Consider the following 15,034-nt stretch of genomic DNA (forward strand, 5'->3'; position numbering starts at 1 on the left):
CCTGGTAGTAGCAAAATATATCATGATTTGAAGCCTCGCTTTTGGTGGACCAAGATGAAGAAGGAGATAGCCGCTTATGTGGCTAGGTGTGACACTTGTTGTCGAGTTAAAGCTATACACATGAAGGCTAGATTACTTTAGCCACTCTCTATTCCAGGTTGGAAATGGGAGGAGGTAAGTATGGATTTTATTGTTGGACTCCCTACTACTTAGAGGAATTTTAACTCTATTTGGGTGATTGTAGACCGTCTGACCAAGACTGCACACTTCATTCCTGTCCGCATAGATTTCTGTCCAACTAACTATGCGGAGTTGTACTTTAATCAGATAGTCCGACTCCATGAGATACCTCACACTATTATCTCTGATAGGGGACCATAGTTCACTGCCCGCTTTTGGGAGCACTTACACGGATTATTGGGAACTAAGTTAGTAAGAAGCTCTACCTATCATCCACAAACCAATGGGCAAACTGAGCGAGTGAATCAAATCTCAGAAGATATGTTGAGAGCATGTGTCATCTCGGCTAAGGGTTCATGGGAAAAATGGTTGCCCCTAGCTGAATTCTCTTACAATAATAGTTATCAAGAGAGCATCAGATGGCACCGTTTGAAGCTTTGTACGGCTGGAAGTGTAGAACCCCGTTGAATTGGGTTGAAGCCAGTGAAAGGAGATATTATGGAATTGATTTTGTTCAAGAAGTCGAAGACCAAGTCCATACTATCCAAACCCTAGACTGTCGGCCATATCTCGTCGATAGTTTGCCACCTACATCATTGATGTGGACGACGAGCAGCTAGGGCCACCATCATCATCGTCACCACTTTGCCCGTCGTACTGCCTCCTCCACGACCGCACCTATAGGAAGGTGGTCCTCGCCGTGCACGTCCTCGAACTCATGGAGCCCGAGGATTACCACCTCCTTCTCAATGGTGGCAGGGGAAAAGACTATTTAACCTCTAACTATTAGCAGTTGTCTACTTTACCCCTCATCTATAATGACAAGTGGATAATTTAGATGTAAAATTAGGTGTAACTTTATGTAATTTTTTAAAATGGCTAATGTGCATAATTTTTATGAAATATGATAGAACCCATATTATTAGAAATGATTATATAGTTACCAAATTAGAGGAAATATGTTTTTGGTTATTATAATAGAACCCATGGGGCGAAGTTCTTCATGAAGCTCGACCTTCATTCCGGCTATAACCAAGTCCGAATGAACCCCAATGATGTTGAGAAGATGGCATTCTGCACACATGACGACCTCTATGAGTTCCTGGTGATGCCATCACATCTATGCTGGTCCACATCTTGCCAGTCTTCACTAAGCCGTTCATCATCGAATGTGATGCATCATCCCATGGGTTTGGGGCGGTCCTCATCCAATGCAGGCATCTAGTGGCTTTCTTCAGTAGGCCCATCACACCACGCCATCACTCCCTCGTGGCATGTGAGTGGGAACTAATCGGCCTCATGCACGCCATTCGCTATTGGCGACCGTATCCCTAGGGACGCTGGTTCCTAGTATGCATGGACCACTACAGCTTGAAATTTCTTCTTGACTAGTGCCTTGCGATGATACCACAGAACTACTACATGGGCAAGCTTCTCGGCTTTGACTTCACCATTGAGTACAAGCCAGGTTCCATGAACACGGTGGTTGATACCCTTTCCCATCTCGACACCGATGAGGGCTCTGTCCTATCCATCTCGGTGCCCTGGTTCAACTATGTCAAGTGCCTACGGCAGGCCCATGCCTAGGATCCCGCCTTCACGGCCATCCAGGATGAGATCACCATCGGCACTCGCACGGCAACATGGTCCCTGGTCGATGACATGGTAGCGTTCGATGACTGCCTCTACATCCCACCGGGCTCCCTACTCTTGCTGGAGATTGTGACAGCCATCCACAATGACGATCATGAGGGCGTCTAACGCACCGCACACCACCTTTGTCATGACTTCCATGTCCCCAACATGTGCCAGGTAGTTCAGGACCACACCCGTGTGTGCGCCACCTGCCAGAGATACAAGTCAGAGCACCTACACCTGGTTGGCCTCCTCATGCCTCTGCCAGTGCCCACATCGCACTAGACCAACATCAGCCTCAACTTCATGGAGGCCCTACCACGCATTGGGGGGAAGTTTTTTATCTTGACGGTCGTCGACCGCTTCAGCAAGTACGGCCACTTCATCCTCCTAGTTCACACATACACAGCCGAGTCGGTGGCGCAAGCATTCTTCTCTGACATCGTACGCCTACTCGGGTCATGACCCGGTCTTCACCTCGATGTTCAGGCATGAATTGATATGGCTCATGGTCACCAAGCAGCACAAGACAACTATGTTCCATCGATAGTGCGATGCACAAACGAAGGCTACCAACCGCATCATTATCATGTACCTCTGCTGTTTCACCAGAGACCGCCCACGCCAATGGCTTTGCTGGCTACCCTAGGCCGAGTATGTCTACAACATGGCGTACAAGACTTCGCTCCGCAACACGCCGTTCCATGTGGTGTATGGTCGGGACCCGTCCATTCGCTCTTATGAGCTCAGCGAGATGCGCATGGCCGCTGTCGCACAGAACATGGCGGGCAGGGATGAATTTCTGGCCAATGTTCGATATCGGCTAGAACAGGCATAGGCCGTCTAGAAGTTCCACTATGACAAGTTGCACCAGGCCATCTCCTACACCGTCAACAATTGGGTGTGGCTCTGTCTCCAGCATTGCATTCGGCATCCCTTCCAAGGTCACCTTGGGGAAGCTCCAGCCCTGCTCTTCAGTCCCTACCGCATCATTGAGCTCATCAACGATGCCGCGGTCCGCCTGGCTCTACCTCCACATGCTTGCCTACACGATGTCTCTGACATCGGCCTCCTCAAGAAGTTTGTGGGCAAACCGCCTGACACCCCTCCACCTCTGCCGGCCATCCACCATGATGCTACAGTGCCAGAACCTAAAGGCGTCGTGCGCACGTGTTTGGCTTGAGGCGTCTGCCAAGTGCTCATTCAATGGAAGGGAGAACTCGTAGCCTCGGCAACTTGGGAAGATGTGGAGTCCGTTCTCAAGCATCATCCCTTGTTCTAGCTTGAGGAAGAGCTGCTCGTCGAGGAAGGGAGAGATGTCATGTGGGGCCACGCCTATGCTAGAAGGCAACATGCATCTCGGATGCATGTAGAAGCACTGAAAGCGCGTCGACGCCATAGTAGGAGAGGTCACCACGTAGATTGCGCATGCTGGATTAGGTAGGGCTGATCACGGCCTTAGATATAGGAGAGATTACCTCCTGGGAGTTAATGACTATGAGCTTATTTAATCTTGTACTCAGCATAATGTTAATCAAGCAATAACAATATTCCTATCTCCTAATCCCCTTCTTCAACAACAGGGCACGAAGGGGTAAAACCTTGCCTTGACCCAACGGATCGAGGCTACGAACTACGTAGCAGATAGGAGTGGATCTGCAACCCAGGCCTCTAGGGCCCAGGCCTCTAGGGCCTAGGCCCTAGTCATTTGCCCAGTAATGTTACATACCCCATGTATTTCTTAGCCCAATAACAAAGGCCCGAGAACAAAGCTAGACCAGTCAGGCCCAAATGACCAAACAATAACCTCGCACCAAACGATGCGAGTGGAAACAATGCGAGCGCCAAACGATATGAGCAGGAACGATGCGAGCTGCCAGCAAGCACGGCCCACGACATAGCCCACGACCGCAGGAACTAGCATGGTCCGTATTGTAGCTGTCCAGGAAAAAAGGTACGATGCTTATCCTTTCATGTATATGCTGAGTAGATTGCCGATAGTTCTTTTTTGGGTTTTTTCTTGCTTGGTTTCTTTTATTTATTTATTTGTTTGTTTGTTTGTTGGTTTGTTTTCTATGGTTTTATTCTTCTTTTCGTCTTATTTATATTTTTTATCTTTCAATTATTTCTTTTTGCTTTACTCTAATTAATCATTTTCGTTATTTTGTTTTCTTCTATTCTATTTCTTTTTCCTTGTCTTTTCTGTTTTTCCTTCTATTTCTTACTCTAATTAATTAATTTTAATATTTTTTAAATTTTAATTTTCTATATTATATGAGAAACATGTGATGTTCACATTATATGCATCTGATGTTCAAGTAGTATAGACATGATGTTCTATGATGTTTTTCTATAATGTTCACGTAGTATAGATGTGATGTTCATATAGTATACATGTAGTATTCTATGATATTTTTTGTGATGTTCACGTAGTACTCATGTGATGTTTTACGATGTACTTATGATGTTCACGTTTTATACATGTGATGTTCCATGACATACTCTATTATGTTCACGTAGTATACAGATAATGTTCAGGTAGTATAAATGCGATATTCTACAATTATTTTTCAATGTTGACACAGTGCATGTGATATGTTCTATATTATATTTTAGGTTTTCAAATAGTATCATGTGATGTTCTTTTAATTTTTCTCTAGATTTATTTTCTCCTTCATTATTTTATTTTAATTAAGCAGTTTGTTTTTTATTTCATTTTTTAGTTTTTAAAATTCCTACTTTCTGTGAGATATATATGTTCTATATTATATTTTGTGATGTATCTTGTAATGTTCCCATAGTATAAATGTGATGTTCTATGATGTATTTATAATGCATCTTACCTGCATTACATCTCATAGAAATTTTTTGTATTATTTTTTATGTTATCTATCTATCTATTTATCTATATTTCATCACTTTTGTTGTTCTTTTTTATTTTTAAAGAAATTATAATACCAATAGCATAAATCTATAATTTGTTCTCTTAGATTCGAATATCGTTTCCTAAACCGAGAACATTTTTTCTTGTGAAGGCTGAACATTATTTTCTAAACCTAGAAAATCACCTCTGTTCAATAAAAGAAAAAGAGAGAATTACCTGTATGGCCCTAAAAACTTCAAAATTTCTTTCATGGCCATAAAAACTTCAAAATTCCTTGTATGGCCCTGTGTTTGAATTTTAGTGACATATACGACACTGTCGTTATTTTTGGACCATAACACCATTAAGTGCCATACGAAATAACCAGAATACCCTTGCTATAGAAAATATGCTAATTTCTTATATGACGCTATTTCATGTGATGCTAGAAAATATACTTATCCCCTCCATGATATGCATTATTCCCTGCCTGCCCGCCGCCACGATGCAACAACCTGAAAGATCTTAGCGAGGGTATTCTGTTTGTTCATCGACAAGAAAGTTAAGCGACAACAGGACCTCAGGCAACTGAGGAGTGGAGACGGAAGCTCGTGTGTCATGCGGCGACGACCATTGGTGTTCACCCTCCACAGCTCCTCTAGCCAGACACCACCACAGCAGCCCGGCAGCCAGCACCTCACCCACTCTGGCCCCCTCCACAGCTCGACTCAGCTCATCCCCTCGCTGCGCCGCCGACTCGCCCCGACGCCCCTGCCCGCATCCCTGCTGCCTCCTCCCAGTGTGAAGGAGCCGACCACCAGCAGCCAAGCGACGGTGGCGGCATCCCTTATGGAGCACCCCTCCAGCGACTATGTCTAGCCATCTGACCCTCCCCCTCGATGGCTCGGCGGCTTCAAGCAAGGTCGACGAAGGAGGCGAAGGCGCATCTCCGCTGGCAGCCCGATGTGGGCATGACAAAGGAGGCGGTGCCGCGGATAGCCTGACGAGGGCAGGATGAAGGAGGCGGTGGCGCGCACGGACAGCCCGTCAGCACCCACCACCACCACTCTAATATGGGACTCGACCTCGACATCAGCATCGACATCAATAAGCGCACGGGAGGTGTTTGACAAAATGCCTGTGAGGTAAATAGTGCATCTTTGGCTAGCTAGGTTGTGTTTCTGATCTTTTGCCAACAAGATCACCAGCCCCTCTGATCTGGTGGCTCACCTAGATTTCTCCCAAGAGCATGCCTTTGAAGAGGAGGTTGATCATCGTTTTGGCAGCCTAGTACACCATCCTTCTCCCTCGGCCAATGGATCTTTCTTTCTCCTGGTTACCTTCCATCATTTCCTATTTCGCTTGACTAAAGATTCAGTTTCTTTGGCCCTCCAATCTTGTTTGGGTGGCCGTGCTTCAGGTTTTCACGTGCAATTTTTAAGTACCAATCACTTTCACTTCTCTGTCTCCTGCAAACAAGTTGGTTTTCATGTCTATCGCCTCTGACGAGTGATCACTTTTTGACATTTATTTTCATCTTTGGAGTAATGGTACTCCCAATTGGGAGAAAGAGAAGTGCCTCTGGGAAGAAGAGCAGGAAACAGAATGGTCTAAAGTGCTCGCCAAGTGCACTAAGAGATCTCTCAAAAAGGCCACCAATAAACATGTCACTTTTGCTAAAACGCTAGTTCAGAGTCCTCCCAAGATCATGGCTAAATCCCTTGGGGGTGTCCTTAGATCACCTCTGGGATTATCAAGTTTGGATCTCTATGTTGTGCCCTTCCCTCGCCCATTGATTGTTTGGCTCCTAGTGTTTTCATCGGTGTTAATTTTGATTTCCATCTCGAGCGTCGTGTTCTTTGCGATAGTTCTTCGCTCCCTGTCTGCGTCTACGATCCCGTGCAAGCGATGAATTCTTTGGAGGCTTCCAAGTTGCATTTGATTTCAAACTCTTTGATGGGCTGTAGTCCTTGCTTGGCAGTTGGGCACTTGCGCTCTGAGTGTAGAAATGAAGTCAGATGTCTAGCCTGCCTCAATTACAGGCATGCTCAAAGGAAGTGTCTTACCAAGGCCTGGCCTAGATTAGTTTGGATGCTGAAACAAATCCCCAAACTGATCTTTGATTGCCAAAACACCCTAGATTCTCATGCCAGAGTCGTTGAGGTGCCGGAGTCTGCGCCCCCTTCCTCCAAAGAATAGTTGCAAGCGCCCCCAAAAACCGAAGAACAAGTGATTGTCCTGCATCACACGGTCCTCCCTCAAGATCTTATTGATGTTAACCATTCAGGCTCCTCTATGCGCTTTCTCAGAGCTTTTGGACCAAATATCCCAATGGACCTTGTTGATCTGTCTTATGATGATAGCTCGTCCTCACGCGATACCACCTCGCCTTTGGATGAAGAGGCCTTCAAGTTCTTAGCAGCGAACAAGCTTTGCACTGATCTGCTGTTCCACAACAACCTGATTTTTGGCCGAAAGGATAAGCCTGTAGATATATTTTTCAGAGGTTCCACATCATCTACTGGCCAATCACTAATTACTATTGATCAAAATGCTATTTAGCCTACTCTGCTACAGCCAGGTACCAACCCAAGTTCAGCACGTACTGCATGTAAATTGTCCCATGGAAACCTATCTTAGATGTCATGGCTCTCTAGCTCTAGCCCCTGATACTTCAAAGTCGTCGCCAAGTGAGAATTGAAGAGAATACTACTCCTATCATTCTGTTAGGAGATGTTGGGCACCAGCAAAGCCCAACAACTTCTGGCCTAGATGATTTTGAATTTCAAATGGGGCAGATGCAGCCCAGCCTACCAAGTGGAGCAATTCAGGAAAAGCGCCGGGAGCGCAAGAAAGCAAACATGTCCCTTCCTACATCTGCTAGCAGTTCAGTCACCCAATGGTTGAGAGCTCTGTCAGGTGCAGTCTGAGGGTCAACCGTGCCACGGATGGATTCCATGAGGTCAGGCTAGAGAAGAACCCATCGAAAAATAGGAAGACTTGTGGTGTAGTCCTGATCGATGGGTCTACTAGAAAAGTAGGCCCGGTTCCAATTGCAATACTATAGGGATGGGGCATTGACTATGGAGTAGCTCCTGTGGAGTTATCTGATGACGTGCTCATGCAAGCGCCTGGCTCTGAATCGGTTATCCATGATGAATCTGCAACATGATATAATCCGCGGTGTTGTCAAAGACACCGGTGAACGTGGTGGCTTTTCTAGAAGTTCTAGCGTTCTAAACCTATTCCTATTTATGCTAGCCATAACAGGTCATGATCCTCTTTTTTATCTTGTTATCCGATGAATACCCGCAATTGGAACATCTTGTGTTGGAATATACATGGCATCAATGCATATGAGAAATGGGATGCGGTTCATGACAAAATTGAAAAAAATGCTAGCTCAGTTATTTATCTTCAGGAAACGAAGAAAGAAAACTTTGATATCGGTTTCATTAGAAAATTTGCTCCGCGCTGTTTCGACATATTTGATTTCATCCCTTCAGTAGGTGCTTCTGGAGGGATACTGGTTCTTTGGAATAGTGCTATCTTTTCAGGACTGGTTGTTGATAAAAGAAGTTTCGGCATCACAGTATTTTTCAGCACAGTACATGACAGTCAAACTTCGAAGCTAACAATTGTTTATGGTCCATGTGATGACCCTGCACGCTCAGATTTTGTTAGCTGATTTCGATATCATGATATCAGTGATCCAGATAATTGGATTTTTTTGGGTGACTTTAATTTCTACATATCGCTAAGCAACCGAAATAGGCCTGGTGGTAATCTTGCTGATACTTTTACTTTTAATGAGGCAATTGGTCACTTGGGGTTAGTTGAATTACGGTTGAAAGGGCGCGCCTACACTTGTAGTACTATGCAGATGGACCCATTATTGGAGCAGCTTGACTGGTTCTTCACGTCCATCAACTGGACCCTGGACTTCCCTAACACTGAAGTTCTTCCTCTAGCTAAGATTACGTTGGATCATATACCGTGCAAGGTGGTGATCAGTACCAAAATACCCAAGGCAAGTCTATTTTGTTTTGAAAATTTTTAGACAGAACAAGATGATTTCCTAGACACAGTATATGATTACTGGAATTTTATATCTACAATGGCTGATAGTGCCCGAAATATTTTGGCAAAGTTCAAAGCATTGAGAGCCAGATTAAAGGATTGGAGCAGGCATCTCTCTAACCTAAAACTGTTAATCAGCAATTGTAACAGAGTCATTTCCTTTCTTGATACCCTGGAGGAAAGAAGAGGCCTTTTCAATCCCGAAGCTAATCTGCGCGCAGCGGTCAAAAGACTGTTGCGTACTTGGTTACGCTACAAAAATTTATACTGGAAAAAGCGTTATACGGTGAATCAGATCAGGTTTGGTGATGAGTGTACTAAATTTTTTCATGGCATGGCAACAATATCCTACTGAAGAAATACCATCTCACAGCTTATGAATGAGCAAGGTGATTGGATACATGATCATGATAGTAAAGCAGTCCTACTTTGGAGCTCCTTCAGAAACCGCATGGGTACCACATCCTCGCCAGCTATGCCATTTGATCTTGCAAACCTTGTTACATAGATCAATGATCTTAACATGCTTGCTGCACCAATTCTTGAAGAAGAGATAGATTTGGTTGTAAAGCGCATGCCTATTGATAAAGCACCAGGACCAGATGGTTTCAACGGATTCTTTCTGAAAAAGTGTTGGCAGTTCATCAAGGGCGATTTCTACTCCTTATATCCGGATTTCTACTCTGGTAACGCAAATTTGGGGTGCATCAATACCTCCTACATCACTTTGGTGCCAAAGAAAGATAGCCCCAAGTTTGTCAGTGATTTCCGTCCCATTTCACTTATGAATACTACTCTCAAAGTCATCACCAAAATTTTAGCGAATAGATTGCAGACTGTTATTCTGAAGATTGTCCATCGGAACCAATATGGGTTCATCAGATCGCGCACGATACAAGATTGTCTGGCTTGGAGCTATGAGTATATACACCAGTGCCACTACTCACGAAAATAAATTATTATTCTAAAACTAGATTTTGAGAAGGCGTTTGACACGGTTGAGCACTCAGCAATCATCTAAATCATGACTCACATGGGCTTCCCAGATAGATGGTTGTTCTGGGTATAGACCATCCTTTCGTCTGGATCATCTGTTGTCCTCCTGAATGGGGTACCTGGCAAGTTTTTCAAATGCAAACGAGGAGTACGCCAAGGTGATCCTCTGTCTCCTCTCCTATTCGTGCTTGCTGCGGAGCTTTTATAGATTCTAGTCAACCGAGCCTCTGCCATGAATCTTCTTTGATTGCCTATCCCACAGCCAAGTGGTGACTTCCCTGTAATTCAATACGCGAACGACACACTTATGCTTCTCCAAGCAGACGCCAGATAGTTGGTATTTCTCAAAGCATTGTTGCACAGTTTTGCAGAGTCGACAGGTCTCAAAGTTAACTATAGTAAGTCTCATATGCAATGTTTTCCTAAACGCTAAACGGTAAACAGTCGGTCACCTACCGTTTAGCCATTATTTGGGCAAAACGTCCCATTAAACGGGCTAAATGGCCAATTAAACAGAGTAAATGGGTGATTAAACGGAAATGGCGCACCACTGTGTAGCGTTTACACGGTGTGTAAACGGACTAAACGACCGTTTAGGCGAACAGTGCTCATATGTACCCCATCAATGTCTCCAATGAAAGAATGGCACACCTTGCAAGTACTTTTGGCTGTGACATAGGCACCATGCCTTTCACTTACTTGGGTTTACCCATGGGTACGACCAAGCCTCGCATCGATGATTTCACTCCGATGATGGACAGAATTGAAAGGAGATTATCTACGTGCTCGACTTGGCTCTCATACTCCGGCAGACTAGAGATGGTCAACTCTGCAATAACTCCTATCACCATGTATGCTATGTGTACCATCAAGTTACCGAAGGGAGTCATTGACAACAATGATAGGGCAAGGAAACAGTGCCTCTGGAGAGGCAATGACCCCGAGAAGAAAGGTGGAAACCTTGTGGCATGGCCAACTGTGATGAAACCCAAAGAGAAGTGAGGTTTGGGTGTGATTAACCTTCGGTTATAGAATGATGCTCTTCTCTTAAAGCAGTTGAACAAGTTTTACAATAAGGAGGATATCCCATGGGTACAGCTTGTTTGGAGCAAATATTATGACGCCAAGGTGCCCTATGCTGCAAGGGAAATGGGCTCTTTTTGGTGGAAGGATGTCTTGCGCCTCAACGTCATCTTCAGAAGAATTGCTAAGTGTGAACTAGGGGATGGCTTATCAGCTTGTTTCTGGGATGATCTATAGTCTGAATCAGTGTTGTCCAAGACTATCCAAGATTGATCTCCTTCGCAACGAACGGTGCCATTTCAGTGATGGAAAGCCATGTAGGCTAAGGATCTTGATAGTCTATTTTTTCTTCCACTATCGCAGCAAGCTTTTCAGGAGTTTGAGGATCTGCAAGCCCGTCTACAATTGATCCCATATGATGACACTGCTATTGATTAGTGGGTGCCCATCTAGGGTAACAAGTACACTTCGAGACGCTTTTACTCCCACATTTTCAGCAATGTGCAAGCCCATCCAAATGCACCCCGCACATCAAGTTCTTTGCTTGGCTAATTCTAGTGGACCGTTTGAACACCAAGTCAATGTTGTGGAGAAGGCACCTGAACATTCAAGACAGTATCTTCTACGTCATGTGTGATGATGGGGAAGAAGAGAGGAGACCATCGACATTTATTTTTTGACTGTCCTTTTGCACAGGAATGTTGGGCTACTCTCAACTTCGCTTGGGATAGATCATTGCAGCTCTTGGATAGATTGGTGCAGGGAAGTTTGGCTCACAACCTACCATTCTTCACAGAAGCTACGTTGATTGCGGCATGGGAATCGTGGAAGATGTGGAATGACAAGATCTTTTAGAGGCGACAACCGAGCCCGAGTGCCTAGCTAGCTATTTTTAAAAATCAATGTTTACTGCAGTCTGTTTATTTGAAGGATGACTTGAGGTCATCTTTCTGTGTATGGTTAGATGCTTTTAGTTAATCCCTTGTATGTAAGTGCGTTCTTTCCCTAAAATTAATATTAAAATCTCACTATGGATCTTCCCCACAGTATTTTGCCATAAAAAAAAGAAAGTTAAGCGCATCCTCATCCTCACATACGGATAAGCACACTTCATCCTCTCAAACGGATAAGCGCAGATATATTTCTGGCAGCGTAACACGTTAGCTTGTACTCCGTCCTTGGTTTGCCAGGGTATGCGTCGTACATGCATACACCCTTGATTGGCATGTTGTTACACGCGTGCATGAGTGCACGTGCAGCTGGACACAGTGCTAGCTTTCTTCCTTTAGCACGTGTATACACTCCTTTTATGCGAGCACGTACTCCCTAAATAACTCTCGGTGTTAATGTACGTGTCGCAAATTTAACTCGATTTATAAAAAATACGTCAAACATTTATATCTCCAAATAAATTTATTAAAAAACTAGATTTAAAGGTCTTTCTAATGATACTAATTATTTATCATAAATATTAATATTTTTAATATATTTAATCAAAGTTGTTTCTCGAAAAACGTAACCGACAGATATCTAGGGGCACATGGAGCAAGGAGCACCGGCTGCTTCCTTCCTTATCTTCTTCTCTTCTTCATTGCACATATTAATATACGCACATGTGAGAAAATTTTGTACAAAATCTCATCAAACATGGATAAATAATAATACAACCGACGATACAATTTTTTGGGGGATTTTTAACCATAGTTGTATAATCTGGATGAATTGTAATAATGCTTATATAATGCATATTAGCAAAACAAAATTATTTGTAAATTTTAACCACATTAATAAAACAAGGATGAATTTTTAATGTCCAAATATAGCATAGAAAAAGGCAGTGACATAGAGGAAACAAGTTTTTTTTTCTAACATCACATGAAACAATGTATACAAGGAATCTGAGCATTTTCTATAACAGGGCTATTCTGGTCATTTTGCATGGCACTTAGCGGTATTACGAACAAAAGTGACGGTAATGTCGTATAGTGCACTGAAACTCGAACACAGGACCATATAAGAAAATTTGAAGTTTTCAAGGCAATGAAAGGAATAAGTGAGTTTTACAGAGACATTCAAGTAATTCTCTTAAAGAAAAAATATTTAATCTTAATAGGAGAAATGTTTGTTAATAAAATTTTATCTAAATATGTTCATGTGAGATCTGGTTTTGAAGGATTTATTACATGAAGCACGATGGTATAATTAAAATTTAATTTGGATACTTAGTTTAGCAGCTATAACTTTTTTGAGTTCGAAGAAAACTACGACATCATGCGGCTCACCACCCAAGAAAAAAAAGAATCTGTCAGCAACAACTTTGCATCAAGAGGCAGTTGGAATAGTCAAGTCGAAACGGCCTTTAGTTCTACCTCAACTTCCAAAAAGTTGCTATAGTATCTGTCACATCAAATGTTTGCGGTCTATGCATGGAACATTAAATGTAGACGAAAAGAAAAACTAATTGCACAGTTTGATGGGAAATTGCGAGACGAACGTTTCGAGCCTAATTAGTCTATGTGTTGAACACTATTTACCAAATAAAAACGAACGTGCTACAATAACCCCAAAATCCAAATTCCTACTACCAAACAAGGCCTAACAGTCAGAATGGCCCATCGAAAAACAGTCTGAGGGGGAGCGCGTTGACAGCCTCGAAAAAATAAGGAAAAAAAGTTCACATTATCTGCATCAACTTTTAAAAAAAAATCGGTTTTTCTTTTCTGAAGTTCAAAACCGGATAAAACATCTCCATCGATTTTTAAAAACATTCATCTTACCTCCCGAGCCCAGTTATAAGCGGTTTTAAAGACGATTTTATCTTTTTTATTTATTTATTTTTGGCTAAATCTTTTAAAAAATCATAGTAAATCACAGAAAAATTATAAAATAGAAAATCTAATTTTGTTGGACTCACATGAGTAGATCTACACAGTGAACATATAATATGTTATGCTTTAGCACAAAATTTCTGTTATAGCTTTAGATTTATGCTTTTCTATAATTAAATAGAATAATTCATAGCTGCTGTTTGTATGGTCCAATTGTTATGAAATTTTTACGGTGAGCTAATCATTATATGCTTAAATTGTAGTAAAAAATTCATACTCATTGGATCATGTATAACTTAGTTATAGATTTTATTTAGGTTTATGCTTGTTAAATATAAATAAATCTATAACTACGCTATACATGATCAATTGAGTATGAAATTTTTACTACAGTTCATTTATATAGTAATTAGCATATCATAAAAATTTCATCCCAATTGAACCATAAAAACTGCAGCTATGAATTATTCCAATTAATTACAGAAAAGCATAGATCTAAAGTCACAAAAAAACTTTGTACTAAAGCATACCTTATTATATGTTTACTGTGTAAATCTACTCATGTGGAGTCCAACAAAAATTATATTTTCCATTTTATGATTTTTTTTGTGATTTACTATGATTTTTTTGAAGATTTAGCCGAAATAAATAAAAAAGAAAAAACAAAACCACTTTAAAACTGTTTATAACAGGGTCAGGGAGGTAAGATGAATGGTTTTAAAAGTTGAGGAATGTGTTTTGTCCGATTTTAGAGTGGAGGAGGAAAAATAGACTTTTACGACAATTAAGAAAGATAATATGGACTTTTTTTCTAAAAATAATTGCCGGAGCGATGCTACCGTCCGAACGGAGGGACCCTAGTAGCCCCCGAGTCGGGGGGAGCTAGCTGCCGCGGTGCCGCCTGCCGGCGCCACCCAGCTGGCCGCTGATGCGCCACACGCCACTGGAGGCCGGGCCGCCCATCCCGCGGCGCCAAGCTGCCTATCCGGGCTCCGGCCATCCCGGCATCCGCCCATGCCGCGCAGGCAACATGGCACCGCGCCACCGCCGGCCGCCCCTGCCCTCCAGCTCCAGGCCCCTCGCCCCAGCGCCCAGCCCCTGGCAGCCTGGCCGTCGTCCGTCGACTGGCTGTCGGCCTGCCCCCTGGTTAGTTTAGTCTGAAATGAATTTGTTTTAGGTTTCAATATTTCAATTGGATTCATGTGTTTATTTTCATCTCATCGTGTATTCATGTGTATCGTGGCTAGCGTCTCACCCAGATCGTCTTCGTCGCTCTCGCTCGTTTGAAGCAGAGCAGCAGGAACAACGGCTATGCTCCACCACATCATATAACACTGGCAGCGGCTACTCCTCTGCTTGAATAAGTTAGGCACATGAAAACTCAGAGCACAAATGACATGGGCAAACACCAACGACGACGACAGAACCA

Source organism: Miscanthus floridulus, chromosome 15 (genome assembly GCF_019320115.1).
Source record: "Miscanthus floridulus cultivar M001 chromosome 15, ASM1932011v1, whole genome shotgun sequence".
NCBI classification, from domain to species: domain Eukaryota; kingdom Viridiplantae; phylum Streptophyta; class Magnoliopsida; order Poales; family Poaceae; genus Miscanthus; species Miscanthus floridulus.